General features: G+C 44.6%; 1 protein-coding gene and 1 long non-coding RNA gene across 2 annotated transcripts in view; one reads left to right on the top strand and one right to left on the bottom strand.

Annotated features, from left to right (window-relative positions):
- LOC309604675 overlaps window positions 1-14,729 on the top strand; it is a 426,266-nt gene extending 411,537 nt beyond the window's left edge. Inside the window, exon 5 of the long non-coding RNA XR_014230944.1 lies at window positions 10,981-14,729. This is a non-coding gene — a long non-coding RNA (uncharacterized lncRNA). The remainder of the gene's footprint in view (window positions 1-10,980) is intronic.
- The window catches only part of TNR (tenascin R), a 425,185-nt gene that overhangs the window by 283,897 nt on the left and 124,155 nt on the right, over window positions 1-17,133 (bottom strand). The window lies entirely within an intron of this gene.

Below are 17,133 nucleotides of genomic sequence, written 5' to 3'. Positions count from 1 at the left end.
TGCCAAAGTGGCCCGACCCACCAAGACAAACATGCCCCTTTTGCTTTCACCTCAGGTACTTAGAGGGCTCCGTGGAGCTGTCAGTGTTGCCATGGCAACAGAAGCAGGCCATTAGAGCATTACGGAGAAATGCGAAGACTTGGGGGTCGTAATTCACCTGTGCGGCTGAGCTGAGGAGAGAGAGATTAATGGGGTCTCAGCCCACGCTCAGTTGTGCCAGTGTCGTTCATTAGTGGTAATGAGACCCCGCCACCTGTGTGCCGGAGGGGGCAAGCGCGGGTGAAGACGGCCACGTCCAGAGGCCTGAGGCTAGCTCCTCACAGGGGCTGGGGTGGGACCGTGGTGGGGAGACTGGAGCAGGGTCTGCAGACAGCCTGGGCTTCCTCTAAGTCCCTGTTGGGTTCGTGCGGGTCTCACAACTGTTTTCCGTCCTACCTGAAACCAGAAAACTCTCTTCCCAGATAGCATGGGACATTTGGATTCATGGTGAGAGGATGGTGCTCAGGAAGGAGGCACCCCTTTAGCCTGGAGAGGTTCACCCAGGCTGGGTGACTAGGATGGTCCTCCAGGAGGGTGGAGGGTTTGGTCAGATGAGATAGTAGGACTTCATCGGTTTGACTACATCCCTACCTCTCCTGGCCTCCTTTACGTTTCTAGCATTTTACATAAGCATCACAGTGCTTAATAGCACAGACTCTGGAGCTGGACTCGGGTAGGAATCCCAGCTTTACTATTAGCTTGAGGGTAATAATAATAACTACCTTATAGAGGTGTTATGAGGATTACATGAGTTAATACATGTGGTATTTAGAATAATGCCTGGAATTTGGTAAGCATTAAATATATGTTCGCTATCCCTATTAGTATCGTTAGTATTATTAATATCAATCTGGACTTGTCTAATGAGATGTCTTCTAAAATAAAGGGCTTGGAGGAAGTGATCTTCCACTGTATGTGGGATAGTTCAGCAATCACACTCTCATACATCATTCTTGGCTACCAATATCTATTTGATTTAAAGGTGGTTTGGTTTAGCAGAAAGCAAGGCTTCTGTTTATGCCCACATGTGGTCTGTACCCCAAATGCTGACCTTATTGCATTGGATGGCCGTAAGCTGCAGTACAGCCAGGGCTTGCACATAAAGACATAAAGAAAGACTGCCATGTACAGTTGCATTGGTTGTGCCCTGCACAAGGATGGCCAGCTGACAGGTGAGTAGGAATTGAAGTTCAGTCCGTGTACCATTCTCCCAGCCATGCTCCCTAGTTGGGGCTAAGTCTGCCTGGAGGAAGGAGCACCTTTTCTTAAATTTCACCAAGGCACCCTATGGACTATCACCAGCCTTGTGACCTTTGAGAAGGTCACAGGAAATGCTAACCTGAACCAAAAAAAAAAAAAAAGAAATATCACTCAGATGCAGGTACTGGATTAACAACTTATGCCAAGGAAACCTCTGAGTCTGTGTTTATGGTCTTGAATGAAACAATTTCTTGCATTTCCTCAATCTGACATTTCGTCACCCTCTTTCTGCTACCTTATGCAGCATTTGTTTAGATTAATTTTGCTGAGGAGGTCAAATCACTTTGCCTCTATTAGAAATGGCATTCAGTCTCTACATATTTACCCATATTTGTATGTGTGCAGAAATATGCCTACAAATGCAGAAACATGAAAATGTGGAAATGCCTTTTTCTCAGTTTATGTTCATCTTCAGTTTATGTTCAGCTGATTTTGATAGTCCAGTAGCTACACCTTTTAGAGGAGTCTGGTAAAAAACCACCTCTCCCTGAATTACGTCTGCAGCAAGTGGACTTTTGGTGAGGTCACACCGCCAACCCCTACTCAGAGGCACATGTGTGGGGAGGTTGTCTTGAGTCGCTGAAAAAGCCAAGGCCCTTGCCTTTGTCTCCTGGAGTTAACTGGAGTTGACCATGGCCACTATTTACATAAAAGTGAGCATTCAGTTTGGTACGTTTCTGTATACTTTTGGGGGCTGAGGGGGCAGTGTGTGACTAGCATTGTTCTAGGCCTCTGGGGAGATGGTACATGGCAGAAGGAAAAGGTAAAAGCGTCAAAGAGGATTCCAGCCTGGATGCGTAATATTAAAAGCTGTGAAACTTTAATAAGCATCCAACTGCTCAAACTTTAGTTTCTTCATCTGAAAATGGGGATAATAATACTTAACAAGTGTTTGTGGGGATAAATGGTATAAAACATGTGAAAATTATGAAACCTTACATACAGTCAACAAGCAGATTCAAATAAGAGTCACCAAGAACATGTTATGTGCCATGTATTGAGCTAAGCAATACACAGAGGGAAATTATTCCTGCTCTCGACTTACTTCTGATCTGCAAAATGAGGAGGTTGTATTACATTATCTCTATAGTCCCTTTCAGCTTTAGGGCTCTTTTTTATTCTATGCCTCTCTAATGGAATAATCGTAGAATTTTAGAGATGGGAGGGATGGTGGGGAAGAAAGAAGAAATATGCATGCAACACACATAAGAACAGTTTAAAAGAAGCCAGAAAGAGACTCACACCGCATCATGAGGGCATCTTTGGAGGAAACATCTACCCCTACCCCCCACCCCCTTGCCGCTGGCCTGCCCTGGCACCTCTCTGTACAGAGCAGGGAAGTTGGAAGCCCTCTGAGGAGACTCAGCACGAAGAAGAGGGAGGAGACTTCCCTCTGAGTGGTTTGGAAAGTTTATGGATCTGCTTTTAATTGATAACATAAGTAGGTGCTCTCCAGGTTCTTGCCAAAAATGTTCTATCCTCAAACTACTTGCTGCCCAACACTAATGAAAAGATAAGAGGCAAAACATAGTGTTCCTACAATTGTGGGAAGGTCATGCCATCTACTCCTTCCTCTGTATCACTGGTCCTCAAATTGCATCAGGGTTTGTTAAAACCTAGATTTCCTGGCCCTAGCCCCAGAGTTTCTGATTCAGTTTCTGATTCTGGGAGAAGCTCAAAAATTTGCATGTCTAATAAGTTCCCAGGTGATACTGATGCTGTAGGTTCAGGGCTACACTTTGAGGAAAGACTGGTCTAAATAATACTAAGTTTATCAGCAGGTCAAGCCTAAAGCAGAACGATGCCTACTTGTAGCATATTGTTCTGATTCCTGACATATAGGGTATCTTTTACTGAATTCCCTGCTGACCCTATGTATTTTACATTGAGGAATTATACAACTAACAGCCTAAAGAAATTACCGATGTCTTCACTCTTGTGAAGATGTTGAGGATGTCAGCTGCTACGTCTCCCAATGTTCTTTTATTAAGATCGAAGAGAGAAATCTCTGTTAGTTCTCAGAAGCAGGAAAAATTGTTTGTTTTTTACAGAATGATTGGGATACTTTCCCTTTTCTGGTTCCATGACTTCATTTGGCCACAGAAAGCTCTGAGATCAACATACAGCCTATTTCTAATAAACAGACAGAAACTTACGGCACGTATTTTAGAGTACTAATTTTCCCTGTCATGTATTTTTATTCAACCTCTTTTTCCTTTTTCTTTTTTTCTCCTGTAAGCTTTCTCAAATCCTTCCTGGAATGAGGGAGGAATAAATAAATACATAAATAATGAAATAAAGAAATTGTGAAAATTACGTGCATTAGCTCTGCGGGGACAAGAAATAGCGCAGTAATGGAAGTTGGTGTCACTAAACGTGTGTTGTTTGTCTGTTTTAGTGCGGTAGGTAACAAAAGTGATTTACCCAAGATCCACCAGCTCTACGCTAGAGACCTGGCACTAAAGGATAAATCTCCTTGCTCCAGTGACAGAGACCTTTTTCTAGTCTTTCCTGCTTCCTGTAAATAAAGCGTCGAGATAACTGGACTCCTGCCTTGGTGTTTGGTGTCAAGTTATCCAGCCTGAGAAATCAATAAAGTGAGTTTGCTTCAAGCCCAGTCACTCCCACTCCCAAAGGAAATAGTAAGGAGTCAGCAAGAATTTATAAAAACTTTAAAAGATAGTCTAATCATTAATAAAAAAATTTTTTTCCACCTGGGAGAGGGTTGATCTGATCACTCCTCCCACCGCTCAGCAGTCACCGCAGCAGTGATTACATTGACACCAGTACGGGCAAGAAGTGTTAGATTTTTACAGAATCCTGAAAATGGAACTGGGAAGAATTCAGACTGGAAATCACAGGGGTGATGTAGCGTGAGTCTAACGGTTTAGTAACAGCCATTGCTGACGTCGCCCCCATCGCGGGGGTTAATCTGCTTGGCAGTCCGTGTGGATCACTCTGGACTTACCATCCATGAGTGGTGAGGTATGGGGATCCCTCTGACCAACCCAGCACCTCTCCACCCCTTCTAGGAGCCCCTCCTCTGGTCTCCCACCACAGCCCGTGCCCTGCACTCATCGCACAGTACTGAAGTTATCTATTCTGGTGTCTGTTTGTCTAGACTACAGACTCCTTCAGGGGACAGACAGCCAGAGAAGATTCCAGCAGGGTCAGCACAGAGGACAAAGCCCCCTTTTATTTTTAAAGTAAACAGAATAAAGGAGCATATTCCAAAGCTTTTCACCTTGCCATGTGGTTTGGGGGATGATACACCAGCGCTGATTATCTCTTGCTCCCAACATGAGGACCTAGGGGACCCTGACCACCTTGACCATCTTGGTTGAAGAAGCCAAACTGGAGGGGGTAGGGGAGGGGAGATTAGGACACTGCAGCTCTTCCCCACTTCCCTGCTGCCCTCTCCTAATGAATTCTTCAAACAGCATCCAGAGGAGGCAGTGGGCCAGGGTGGGCCAGCCCACTAACCAGCTGCATTAATCACTCTCCATCCCTGCAGCCCGGCTGAGACAGATGGCCCTTCAGCCGGTCAATGCTCAGGTGTGCGTCTCTAATCATAAGCTTAATTCAGCACTTCTTGATCTTCACAAGAGCTCTCTCCTCTCCCAGTACCTGACTAGCCCTGTGAGGTCACAGTTACATCAAAGACCTGACCTGGGGTTCCCAGGAGCTCTGGGTTGGAGAAATGGGTTGGCCTTGGCACTCCTTTTGCAGTTAGGACGTCTCCGGCTAGAAAAGGTCACCCAAGATCACAGGAGGAAGGTACGGCAGTAGTGAAAAAAAACCCACAACACTCCTCTGTGCCCGATGCTATCTGGCTGCCCAGAGAGAAGGAGAGGGAGTTAGAGACAGACTGTCTGACTCCACTGTGCTCCATTTTTTTTGAGAAGCTCTGTTTATGCCATCCTCTTCCCTCCTCTTCCTTTAAGTCCCATTTGTCCTTAGAGAACCAGTCTGTTTTGTGCACAACTGATAGACTGATTCTGTTTTCAGTGGGGCTTTCAAAGGCAGTTCCCACGCACCACCCGTTTATGTGCCACAGCCCCCCAAGTCCCTGGCGCCCTCATTCTGTCACCCTCAGCTGTGATGCCAACCGGGGGACATGACCACCTATGACTCAGATCATACCTATAAGTGTCTGGAGGAGAAGCAGACAGAGATACAAAAAATGTGGCTTCTGCCCTCAAAGAGTTTACAGCCTTGAGGGGAGAAGAAACATACACAAGTTAAACACCCAGAGAGAAGAGCCTGACAAGGTATAATTAATGGCTTGGCTTGGATTTCACCTTTTTTCTTTCTCCAGTGTACCAAATGGAGGAAGTGTAGGTGAAGGGTAGAATGACAAAATGGCAGGCAACACAGGGAGGGAGGATAATAGCTCATTCTCAGGTTGGGCAGCCAGACCTCACATCTTAAAGAACTGTCTGTACATCAATAGTAAATCCAACAAAAATCATAGACTTTAGAGTCAGATAGACTTGCTTTGCATCCCAGCTTTTCCATTTATTAGCTGTCTGGCCTCAAGAAAGTTATTTAATTTCCGAATTTCAATTTTCTTATCTACAAAATGACTCTAATAATATCTATCTCATTGTGGAGAGATTTATATGACTCAAGGAGGTCAAGTGTCTAGAACTGTGCCTTGGTCAATACTGGCCCCTTATAAAACACCATTTCCTTCATTTATTTTCTTAGTCATTCAACAAATATATAAAGAGCATCTGTTACATACTAGGCATTGTCCTAGGCCTGGCATACATCAAGGGTGAACGAAAAACACAGAGTCCTTGTCACCAAGAACATGGTATTGAGGCCAGGGAGATAAGCAAATGGGCAATTATAATTCTGTCTGTTTAATACAAGGATGAAGGAAGCACAGATGGTGTCATAGGAGACCAGAGGAGATATCCCTATTTCATTCTTTAAATTTCTTTCCCCATCCCCTTAGTCACTTGCATTTTTTTCCCTTCTTCCTCCTTCTAAGATTATCTGGCCAATTGATTTTTTTTTTTTTCCTTTTGCTGATAAATCTTTAGTGCTCTAAGGAATTGCTGGTCACTTCATGTGCCCAGCCAGCAAGCATGACAGCTTTCTCATCTTTCAGAGTTTCTTTCCTCCCTGACTGGTTGTCTTCACCATTTTTCAAAAGCAGCCTTAACCCCTTGATCGCTCTCCGCTGTCTGGCCCAGCTATCTCTCACGAGAGTTGGCAGGAGAGATCTGGTGTTGGGAAGGGTTAGCCAGAGCTCTGGATAGAAAAAGCCTTGATATCGAGCTGAGCGAAAGAAGAGGCAGAAGCAGATTGTAAGCTCTTTGCTTCATCCACTCTTTCGTTCTTAAACAGACAATAATTTATTTGAAGTGGGCTGAGATTTATTTCATGACTTACAGGACTGGAGATTCGGGGGCAATAAAAGTTTGTCAGACTATTCAGACCTGTCATCTTCTGAGTGCCTTCTTCAGGCACCAAGGTCTCCTTAACTACCTAGATAAGTCTCCCAGATGACTGCTGGGTCGTCTGTCAAGGGAATAGTCTGTTTTCTTCTGGGCTGCCAAGCAGGGCTCTGTGGGCCAGCCGGGGCCTGCAAGGATGGATGCCTAAAAGAAGGCAAACGCGGGGCATAAATGAAAAATATGATCTACTGTGTTGCACGTGTTCCTCCAAGTTCAAAGGGCTGTGGTCATCGCGAGGAAGCGAGGTGGTGAGATGTACTTGAAAGAGACCTGGACTTGAATTCAGAAGCCCCCGAATTGTAATTCTGTCACTTTGGGCAAATGCTTCAACCTCTCAGTGCCTCAGCTTTCTCTCCTGTAAACTGAGGCGGGGGACTCCTAGGACCCCTAGGAATGGCTACAAGCTGGCAGAATTCCTGAACTTGACTTACAGATGTATTGCAGACCCTTGTTCACAGTGGTCATAGTGATGATCTGCCCAAGCCCCACTGCTCCCCCAGCTTCTCTGAGCCTTTACTTCTCTGCGCTCAGTTCTCTTCTGCGGACAGCCCTTGGACCACTGGTGCTACCGGGGAGTTTACGTCCATCACCTCATCTCCCTCGGGCTCTTAGCCAATGCCTGATGTATGTTGCAGTGTGAGAACCCTAGCAACATCGTCTCAAGGCTGCACAGACTCTGAGATGTCCTGCACTCTCCAGAGCATCTCTGCAGGATCAGGCTGAGCCTGGGACTGTGCCTGGAATGCCACCTTTGCTTGGCTTCTTCCTTCTCCCCGTCCTCCTTCCCTCTCGCTCACACTAGGTTCTCCTGAACCACTTTCACATGATTCCTCGTCCTGGGGTCTGCCTCTGGGGAAACTACCCTATGTCACTTTTCAAATCTGAAAAGCTACTAGAGTATATTCTGTTAATAAAATATCTACCTATCCTTTTTCTTCCTGTTCCCTCCTTTCTATATCTCCAGGATTGCTGGCCTATATGTAAACTTTCCTTTGGCCAACGGTGGAGAATTGTTGAGACCGAGTGGTTTTAGGTGGTAGGTGAAACACCAAACTTGCAATGGCTCCAGTGAAAAGGGCATTTCCTGCAAGATGGAGGCTATCTTCTTTAATTCCTAAAGGCCTAGAAGAACTCTCTGTCACTACAGCTCTGCCAAGCATTTATGCAATCCTATAGTTAACATCGAAGCTTGTTGTGACTACAAGATACATGGAAGTCTAATGGGATGGGTATTTTTTCTTTCTTTTTTTTTTTTTATGAGTTTAGAACTCAAATCTTTATTTGCACTGTAAAGGGGAAGAAAAATGATTAGTAATCATGTACATGATGCGACAGGACTGGTTCTTATCATACAGAGCAACATATAAGTACTTTTACCACCTACTTTTGCAGTTTCGACTTTACAACAGCATACCTGAATATACTTCCCCAATACATGCATGACTAGTATTCTTTAAATTCCAAGGAGAGTACTGTATCATGCCTAAGTAGGATGGGTCCTTCTTTAAAAAATGGTAAAGACTGGAAACATTTCTCCAAATTCTGAGCAACCACAGAACTCAGTGGTCCCCTAAGGCACCTCTTCTTTTCTAACCTATATTGTGCTTGTTATGGGCACATCTTATCTTCCAGACTAGACTGGATGCTCTTTATGGGCATAATTCTCATCTGATGAATACTTTGGCACCAAGCACTCTGTCTCACAGTAGTCAGAACTCAGTAGACATTGTCTGGAAGAACAGAAATGGATGTGAAGGACAGTATAACCTGGCAGGGTCATCAGTAATGGAGTTAATCACACCTAGGTTCAAATTGAGCTCTGGACCTCATCTGCTGGGCAGACAGGTGTAAATTAATTTAACCTCTTTGTAACCCTGTTTTCTCACCTGTAAAACTGAGATGCTACTAATTAACTACTTTATGAGATTTTCCTAAGGTGAGTGAGGTACTATACGAGGAATTATGAACATTTCAAACACACTGCAGCCAATTAACTAAAACTGACTGCTGTTGAGCCCAGTCAGCTCTGTAGACAGAGAGAGGACAACAGAGGCTCTCAGACCTGCAGCCACGATACCTCCCTGGGAAGGGCCAAGGAGCTTTGCTGTCTGCACAAGGTTTTCCTTAGATTGCAGCTCACCCTAGAAATTTTAGAAGCCTTTGTCGTTTCTGTTTTCAAGAAACCCTGTGAAGTCTTATTACTCTCTAACAAGTGAATCTAATCAGTAAACTTTCGGGGAGAGTACACATTGCTATGGAAATGTACTGTATGATAAAGATGACGCTACAGATCAATGGGGAGATGATAGATTGCTCAGAAGATGGTGTTGAAAAACTAGCAGATTTCAGGAACTTATTGGACTTAGACATTTGCCACAGATATCTTTCTGGAGAAAAACACGGCTGGATTCCTTTAAATGAACATCACGCACAGAGTACAACATGGACAGATTAAAAAAGTAAATGCAACGATTACTAGAAGGTTAATAGAAGAAAATGTAAGAGAATCACTTTGTGACGCTGGGGTGGGGAGAGACTTCTTAAAACTTCAAAAGCCTAAAGTATAAGGTAAAACAGTTGAATCTGATTGAAAATTAAGGATCTGCAGACAATGTGGATAAAACTGACAGATTATATTGGAAGGGAATATTTGTAATGTCTAAAATTGGCAATGAACTGATATATAGACTGTGTAAGGACCGCCTATAAGTCAATAACAAAAAGGCAGATAATCTAACAGAAAAATGGGCAAAGGATCAGAATAGAAAATAAAAAGAAGATTAAACCCCAAAGCATGATAAGCATAAGAGCTGCTCAAACACATTAATAATCAGAAATGCGCAAAATAAAAGAATGAGACACCAGTTTAAAACGTGGGAGTGGCAAAAATTAGAAAGCTGGATGACACCAAGCGTTGCCAGGGATGTGGGCAACTGTCATGCCCTTAGGTGGGAGTATGGTTTGGTGCAGGCATTCTAGGCAGCAAGCTGGCAATCCTCAGTCACCCTGAGTACACAAAACCTAGGATCCAGCAAATCTGCTCCTGGGCATAGATCCCAAAGAACCCTCCCATAGATCAACAAAGAGGCATGCCCTGGGCTCCTCCTCATAGCACTGTTTGCTAGACAGTGTGGTGGTGGTTCTCTGAGTTTCCATCATGGGGGATGGATAAGCCAAACACTGCCTGGAGAGTGTTGCAGCAAGAGGAAGCTATAGACTGGAGGTACACATAGTAACACAGATGGAGCTTTCAAACTTCGTGTGAAGTAGAGAAAGTAAAAACTTGAATCATATCTGCAGCTCAATTTGACTTCCATAAATATAAAATACTAATGAATGACACACATCATTTGCAAGAACATATACATACATCAAACACATTAGAATCATTTCTTATGCAGGTAAGAGAATGGGAGTGGGGGATGAGGATAAAAGGCAATAAATCGATAAAAAGGAGGGAAAAAAATCCCACTGTGAATGGGGTCCATGTTTCCTCTCCTTTTTCAGTGGCTGCTGAGGTTGAAGCGGTTTGGGGGATCTTTCAACAGTCTTTGGTTGAAGAGATTTGAGTGTTTTAGAAAAATGGTAGGTGGACATAGTTATAGTATCATCTAAGGTGTCATCCTCAGGGGGTACCTTGAAGATGTCCCCATACTCTTGGACTTGGCTTTTACCTTGCAGGTATAGAGATAGTCTCTGTCACTGGCCAAGTGACACTGGATCCTGGGGGCCGGCTGGTGTTAACTGAGATGCATGTGAGACAGAGGTAAATGTCAGAAGGCCAACTGATTAAGTTACAATGAGAGGTAATTCTCATACAACCAAAGCACTAAATGCTGCCTGATTAGTACATTCTCTCCCTGTAGTCAAACTACATGAGAAGCCAACTCCTAATCAGAAGGTTTCTTTGATGGGAACAGAGATACATAAAGCAAAAGGAATTTAAATGATTTTATAAAAAATCACTCGACTGAGGGATTGTCCCGTGACAGGGATAGTCTTGCTAATGAGAACATATGGAATTTGGGTACATATTTTAACACCTAATTAGATGCAGCCAAGTGAAAGGAAAATAGGCTGGAGATTGAGATCTAAACAATTTTGAACCTAAGCAGAAGTTTGATTCCAGACAAATAATATAACCAACCACCTTAGGAAAAAACCTATCTTAGGAAAAAACTTATCTCTAACAAAACTGCCCTGGTCTCTGCAGACTGGGATAAAAGTAAAGAAGGCTTCTCACACCTGGCAATGTTGATTTTTACCTGAGCCCTGTGATCCTGGAAAACAGTGAAGGTAAGAAATGCCTGCAACATTTCCTGTTCCGAGAAAGAACCACCTTCTGCAGGTGACTGAGATATGACTCATGAATGCCTTCCCCCCACCTGTTTACATACAGACCCTCTAGATTCCCATTCTTTGCCTCATAAGTGTTTAACTGAATCGCTTATCCTCACTAATCAATTGGAACAAAAGGCTTGCTAACCAAGTTCCCTCCTTCCCCCAGATCGCTGAACTTTGGGTCAGCATACAGTAACTCCGTCATAGCCCCTCCTAAGAATAAGCTGGCCTCAGGGTCATTCTCTGCTCAACTGTCCCATCCTGCCACCTTTCACCCCACCTCCTCACATCCGGTTCTTTCTCGTCTTGTTTACTCCTCCCTGTAAAAGGAAAGCTCTCCTTGCCTCCTCTGGGGTTGCTTGTAGGTCTGCAGTTAGAGCGCTCTTCCTGCTGCAGGAGTCTCATTCCCTACCCTTAAACTAATCCTTTTTAATAAGGTCTTTCCTTACCAAGTTGGGATTGACGTCTGGCAGGAAAGGAGAGGGGGAGGGAGAAAGGACAAGATTCCTGAGTGCTCACTTTGAGTCTGATGCCTCAGTGGAGTTTTCCCTTTATGTGGGCAACATTATTACACCTCTTTGTCACCCAGCCTGCTTAAGGCTCCTGCTTGTCCTGGAAACCCAGCCGCCCAGCTACTCTTGCCCAGCTTCTACTTTAAAGGTCACCCTTTGAGAGGGTGTGGGGAAAAAAAGGGAACCCTCCTACACTGTTGGTAGAAATGTAAATTGGTGCAACTATGGAAAACAGTATGGAGGTTCCTTTAAAAATTAAAAATAGAGTTACCATATAATCCAGCAATACCACTCCTGGGCATATATCCAGAAAAGAAGAAAACTCTAATTTGAAAAGATACATGCACCCCTATGTTCATAGCAGCACTATTAACAATAGCCAAGACATGGAAGCACCCTAAATGTCCATCGACAGATGAATGGATAAAGAAGATGTGGCATATGTATACAATGGAATACTACTCAGCCATAAAAAAGAATGAAATATTGCTACTTGCAACAACATGGATGGACCTAGAGAATATCACACTAAGTGAAATAAGTCAGATCGAGAAAGACAAATATTATATGATATCACTTATATGTGGAATCTAAAATAACAAATGATTTTATTTACAAAACAGAAACAGACTCACAGACATGGAAAAGAGGATTATGGTTACCAAAGGAGAAAGAGGGGGCAGGGATAAATTAGGGGTATGGGGTTAACAGGTACACACTACTATATATACAATAGATAAACAACAGGATTTATTGTATAGTACATGGAACTATATTCAATATCTTATAATAACCTATAATGGAAAAGAACCTAAAAAAAAAAGTATATATATATATAACTGTGTGTAAGCCTGAAAATAACACAATATTGTAGAGCAACTATAATTCAATTTTTAGAAAGTCACTCTTAGATGTTTCTGTTGAAAATCCTCTCCTCCCTCCTTTCCCTTTGCTTAGTTCTTCACGGATACTTTTCTTTTTTTAATTTAAGAAGTTGCAGGGCTTCCCTGGTGGCGCAGTGGTTGAGAATCTGCCTGCCAATGCAGGGGACACGGGTTCGAGCCCTGGTCTGGGAAGATCCCACATGCCGCGGAGCAACTGGGCCCGTGAGCCACAACTACTGAGCCTGCGCGTCTGGAGCCTGTGCTCCGCAACAAGAGAGGCCGCGACAGTGAGAGGCCCGCGCACCGCGATGAAGAGTGGCCCCTGCTCTCCGCAACTGGAGAGAGCCCTCGCACAGAGACGAGGACCCAACATAGCCAAAAATAAATAAATAAATAAATAAATTTAAAAAAAAAAGTTGCAGAGTAACTTAACTGGGTCCTGCATTTGGGAAGAAAGAGACTTGTGGTCATCAGGGGATCTTTATTTTGTCATGTTGGTGTGAACTGATGTCCACACTGGCCCCTTTTCTAAGGTGTATTTTTTGCTCTTCAAGCACCTATCCTAGTCTCCATTCCCTTCCCTTCTTTCTTCTTGTCCTGACCCATTAAGAAATGAATTAATTGGTTCACTAACTACACAAGCATATATAGAACACTGTCTATATCTCGGGATAGTTCCAGGCGCTGGAAACACAGAGACGCACAGGCCCTGCCACTGAGAAGCTCCCAGAGAGCAGGGGAGACAGACATATAAAGTAATATAGCACAACACAACTCATCCTGTAATAGAGATATGAAAAAATAATAAAGTGCTGTATATTGAGTTTAAATCAATGTGGCAGGGGTGGGGAGAACGACACAGAGCAGACAAGTAACAATTGAAAATGTTTCATGTTTTATATCTGATGCCCAGACTTCCTTGGGACCCTTTAGATGATTCTTTCCTTAGAGGTCACAGGCTGGATAATGTAGTTCTTTATCTGTTAGGCATCAGCAACAGAGTCCTTCCTAGGGAGGAGCTTGTAAACCCACCCAATCCTGACTGTGGAGAAGCAGCTTACGGTGGGTGCTGTGAGGGAAGTAAGGGGAGCTCTGGCCTGGACGCCCTCACCGTGCACCTTTGCCCTTCCACAGCCCCTAACTAGGTTTCAGAGATATGGGTGGGCGGGGGTCCCCTTTGGGTCCCACCCCACCCCTCATTTTCTAGTACACAGCCTTGGATTAAAAGATGTTCCAGCAAAGGCAGCCCTCTAGGCTTTAAATGACCCACGTGGTTTTGCTCAAATCTGAGTATCTTTCTTTCATGTCCCATCTTTGCGCCTCTGGTGACTTTTATAGGAACCCCACTTAACTGCAGAGGGAATTCGGGTTGTGGGCAATGGCCTCTTTCATCAGACCTCTGCTCTGTTATTCAAAGGCTGGGCCCATAGGCAATGGGATTTTCCATCCCTCTGAGCCCTCCACTGCTGGCACTGATAGATTTTTTTTTTTTCAATTAGAAAAAAAAAAAAGAAAGCCCACCTTTCTTAATATGTAAAATAATGCAGCTGTTTTACAAATGAATTAAGGACCTTCTAACCTTGACAAATGTACCCTGAATCTTTCTGCAATGTCTTTAAAGTCCCAGACCACTTATGAGGTGAGAGAAAAGCTGAGTAAGAGAGGAGAATCAGATAGTGTGGAAATGATGTAAACTCTTCCTAGTTCTCTGAAGATACGTTGTTTTCCTTTAAAATAATTTTTTCCCATGAATGAGCTTGACTCCAATCATTCAAAGCAAATATACAAATTTTGTGTGCATGCCTGGCACAGTGCTATGTGCTGGGGTGTGAAGATGACCCCTTCCCTCAAGATGTGTATAGTCAAGTGGGACTGAGAATTTATGGGTCCAACACAGTGCCTGGCACTTTGGAAGTCTAAAATGTATTTGATAAATAAATGGATGAATCAATAATTTGTGACTAGAGGTATTCAGTTCAGATATCTAGAGCTGTATGTTTATGAGAGTTGGAAAGTGAAAAGGATTGCCAGGAAAGACTTTGTAGGTAGGGACTCTCCTCCGGGCATTGTTTAGGCTAGAGCTATTTTTCTAGAACGGTGCTCCAATCATGAAGTACCATCATGCAAGGGCATGATCCTTCCAATTTCCTGTAAACCCCTCCAGACCTCTGAGTCTCTGTAGGTAGGTCCTATTTGGCTGCCCAAGGCCTAAGTCTTTGCCTTGGGACCTTCCTGGTTCCAGCTGGTAAAAGCCAATTGCCAAATGGGGGGGAATTTTGTGAGCCAGTTGACATCACATTGGTAGCTTGAAATTGGCCACGGTGGGAGCATTTACACAGTGGGCATAGGGAAATCCTACAGATCAGCACATATATCCCCTCCTACTCAACCCTACCCCAGAGCCAGTCCGTCAGCACACCCTACCTGGTTCCTCCGGACTCCAGTGCAGCAGCTGGTCTCACTGTCAACCTTGGTTCCTCCCTCGGTAGCCTGTCTGTTCTTCTGTCCTCTGAGACTAGAGGTCCTCTTTCTCCTCCCACTTGCTTGCCTTGTTGACATGAGTGTATTGTTACTACGGTGTCATTACCACCTCTTGGCCAGGTGGCCCTCTGACCTCCGCTTAAGAACTTGGAGTCAGGCTAGCGCTCTCACCTTGTCAAGCTACTGCCCTCTCCCTTCTTGGAGAAAACGTTGTCGGCAAAGCCAAGGGAGGCTGGATCACAATCAGGTCGTCTGCATAGTCAATCTATATCCAATCCTTATTATTATAAATGCTTGCTATAAAGATGGACATGACTGTCTCTGCCCAAGAAGCATCACAATTTAAATCCCCATCACCTCCATAGGAGAGCTTTTATGCTATTAGGAGAAAGTATGTGCTGTGGAGAAACAGGAACCCAGTCAAACCCTAGCCGTGTCATTTACTAGGTGTGTCGTCTTGGGCAAGTCACTTAACCTGGGCAATGTTATTGATATTATATTTATCTTGCATGAGTATTGTTATTCTTAGCGATGAGGTACACAGCAGGCACTCAATAAGTGCTAACTACTACATCTTACATATGTGTTCATTTTGTAATTTGTGTCTCTGAAGAACTGAGAATGCCATAGCAAAATCCTATTGTTGTCAAACTGGAGTAAGGTGGGGAGGAGACGGGAGTGAAGGGAAAAGAATCTGAGGCCCAGCTCTGATGGGGAGTGAGCCGGGGAAGGCAGGAGGGAAGCTGAGCTGATGCTGAGATTCGGCTGTGAGTGAGCCAGGCACCCAGGCCAGAGGAAGCAGATCTTCTCTCTCTTCTGCTCCCAGCCATGTTTTCCCTCTCACCATCTTCCTGGCAGAGGTTTTGATTTCTTACTACCTCCCGGGAATCTTTTTCTCTTTATGACTTTCTTTCTTGATTATTTCTTCTATCCTTTCCAGGAATTTCTCATCATCAATATCAGCTCAAATTAGTTTAAAAATTTGGAGCAATTAAAGACATCTTCTTAAAGTTCTCTGCTCACGGAGTCCCGAATGCTGACTCTTTCTAGCACACGCCCTTGGAACTCACTTGGGGCAGGGACCTGGGGCAGCTTCCTTGGTAAACATGTGTCCTCCAGGCCTCCCCTACGTCCTCTCTAAAGGCTCCTCCTTGGTATTTTCTGCCTTTTGGAAAGGATGCCTTGTCATGGGGGCTCCTCAGGATAAATCTGGTCTCATCCTGTCTGGGCATGAGCACACACAGATACTTAGCAAGCAGGTTCTCTTGCACAGCTGCTGGTTATGTGCGTGGTGTTCAAGGGACAATAGGGCAGTGAGCAAAAATACTGAGGAGAAAAGGGCCACAGGGCTCCCTCCCTTTAGTGGACAGCCTGGAGGCTAGCTGCTACAGGGCCATCTGGACTCATCGGGGACCCTGCCACCTAGCCAGGGAAAACAGCCTCCTTCCTGACACTGAAGGGGAGGAAGGATGGGAAATGGCTTAATTACATTCATGGAGTTAAGGAAAGCACAGCAGGGTCAATATGGGCCAAGAGAGCTGCTAATCAAATTGTGAACCTTTCATGTCTGGATGAGTCCGGTGTGACCCAGAGCCTAAAAAGACTGCAACCAGATTCTATTTTCATCTGGTGGACATCTCCCAGCTGAACTGGGGAGGGGATTCTGGGAGCTTCCTTCCTTCAGTGAGTTTGCTCTATGAGCTTCCCCTTAAAGGGATGCTGAGCACCGAGCCTGGAGCTCAGGCCTGGGCAGATGATGAGATAGTAACTGCCCCTTACTCAGAGGATCTGATTTTAAACCTTGAGCCTGGGACAGGAGAGGTTGGACTTAGTCTGCAGCCCTGGAGACACCCCGGTGATATTTAGGTCACCAAGTCCTGCCCACTAATGCAAACAGGGACCCCACGCCTGGAGGGGGTGCGCTCTGAGGTTCACACCCAGGCCCACACTGCTAGTGTAAACTCAGAGGTGTGTGAGCTCTGGGCCGGGACAACCCTGTCTCATTGAGTCACCTTGGGCAGCCTCCTGACCTGCCCAAGCATCAGCGTCTTCCTGCGTGAGGAGCTGACAGTGAAACTCATGTAGAGAGAGGAACTTGTAGATAAAGAGTTGGCCTTCCCTGTAATGACATGTTTGGTGGAACTGAAA

The sequence above is a fragment of the Balaenoptera borealis genome (assembly GCF_965194805.1).
Source record: "Balaenoptera borealis genome assembly, chromosome: 1".
Classification (NCBI taxonomy): Eukaryota; Metazoa; Chordata; class Mammalia; order Artiodactyla; family Balaenopteridae; genus Balaenoptera; species Balaenoptera borealis.
This window is presented reverse-complemented; position numbering and strand designations above follow the sequence as displayed.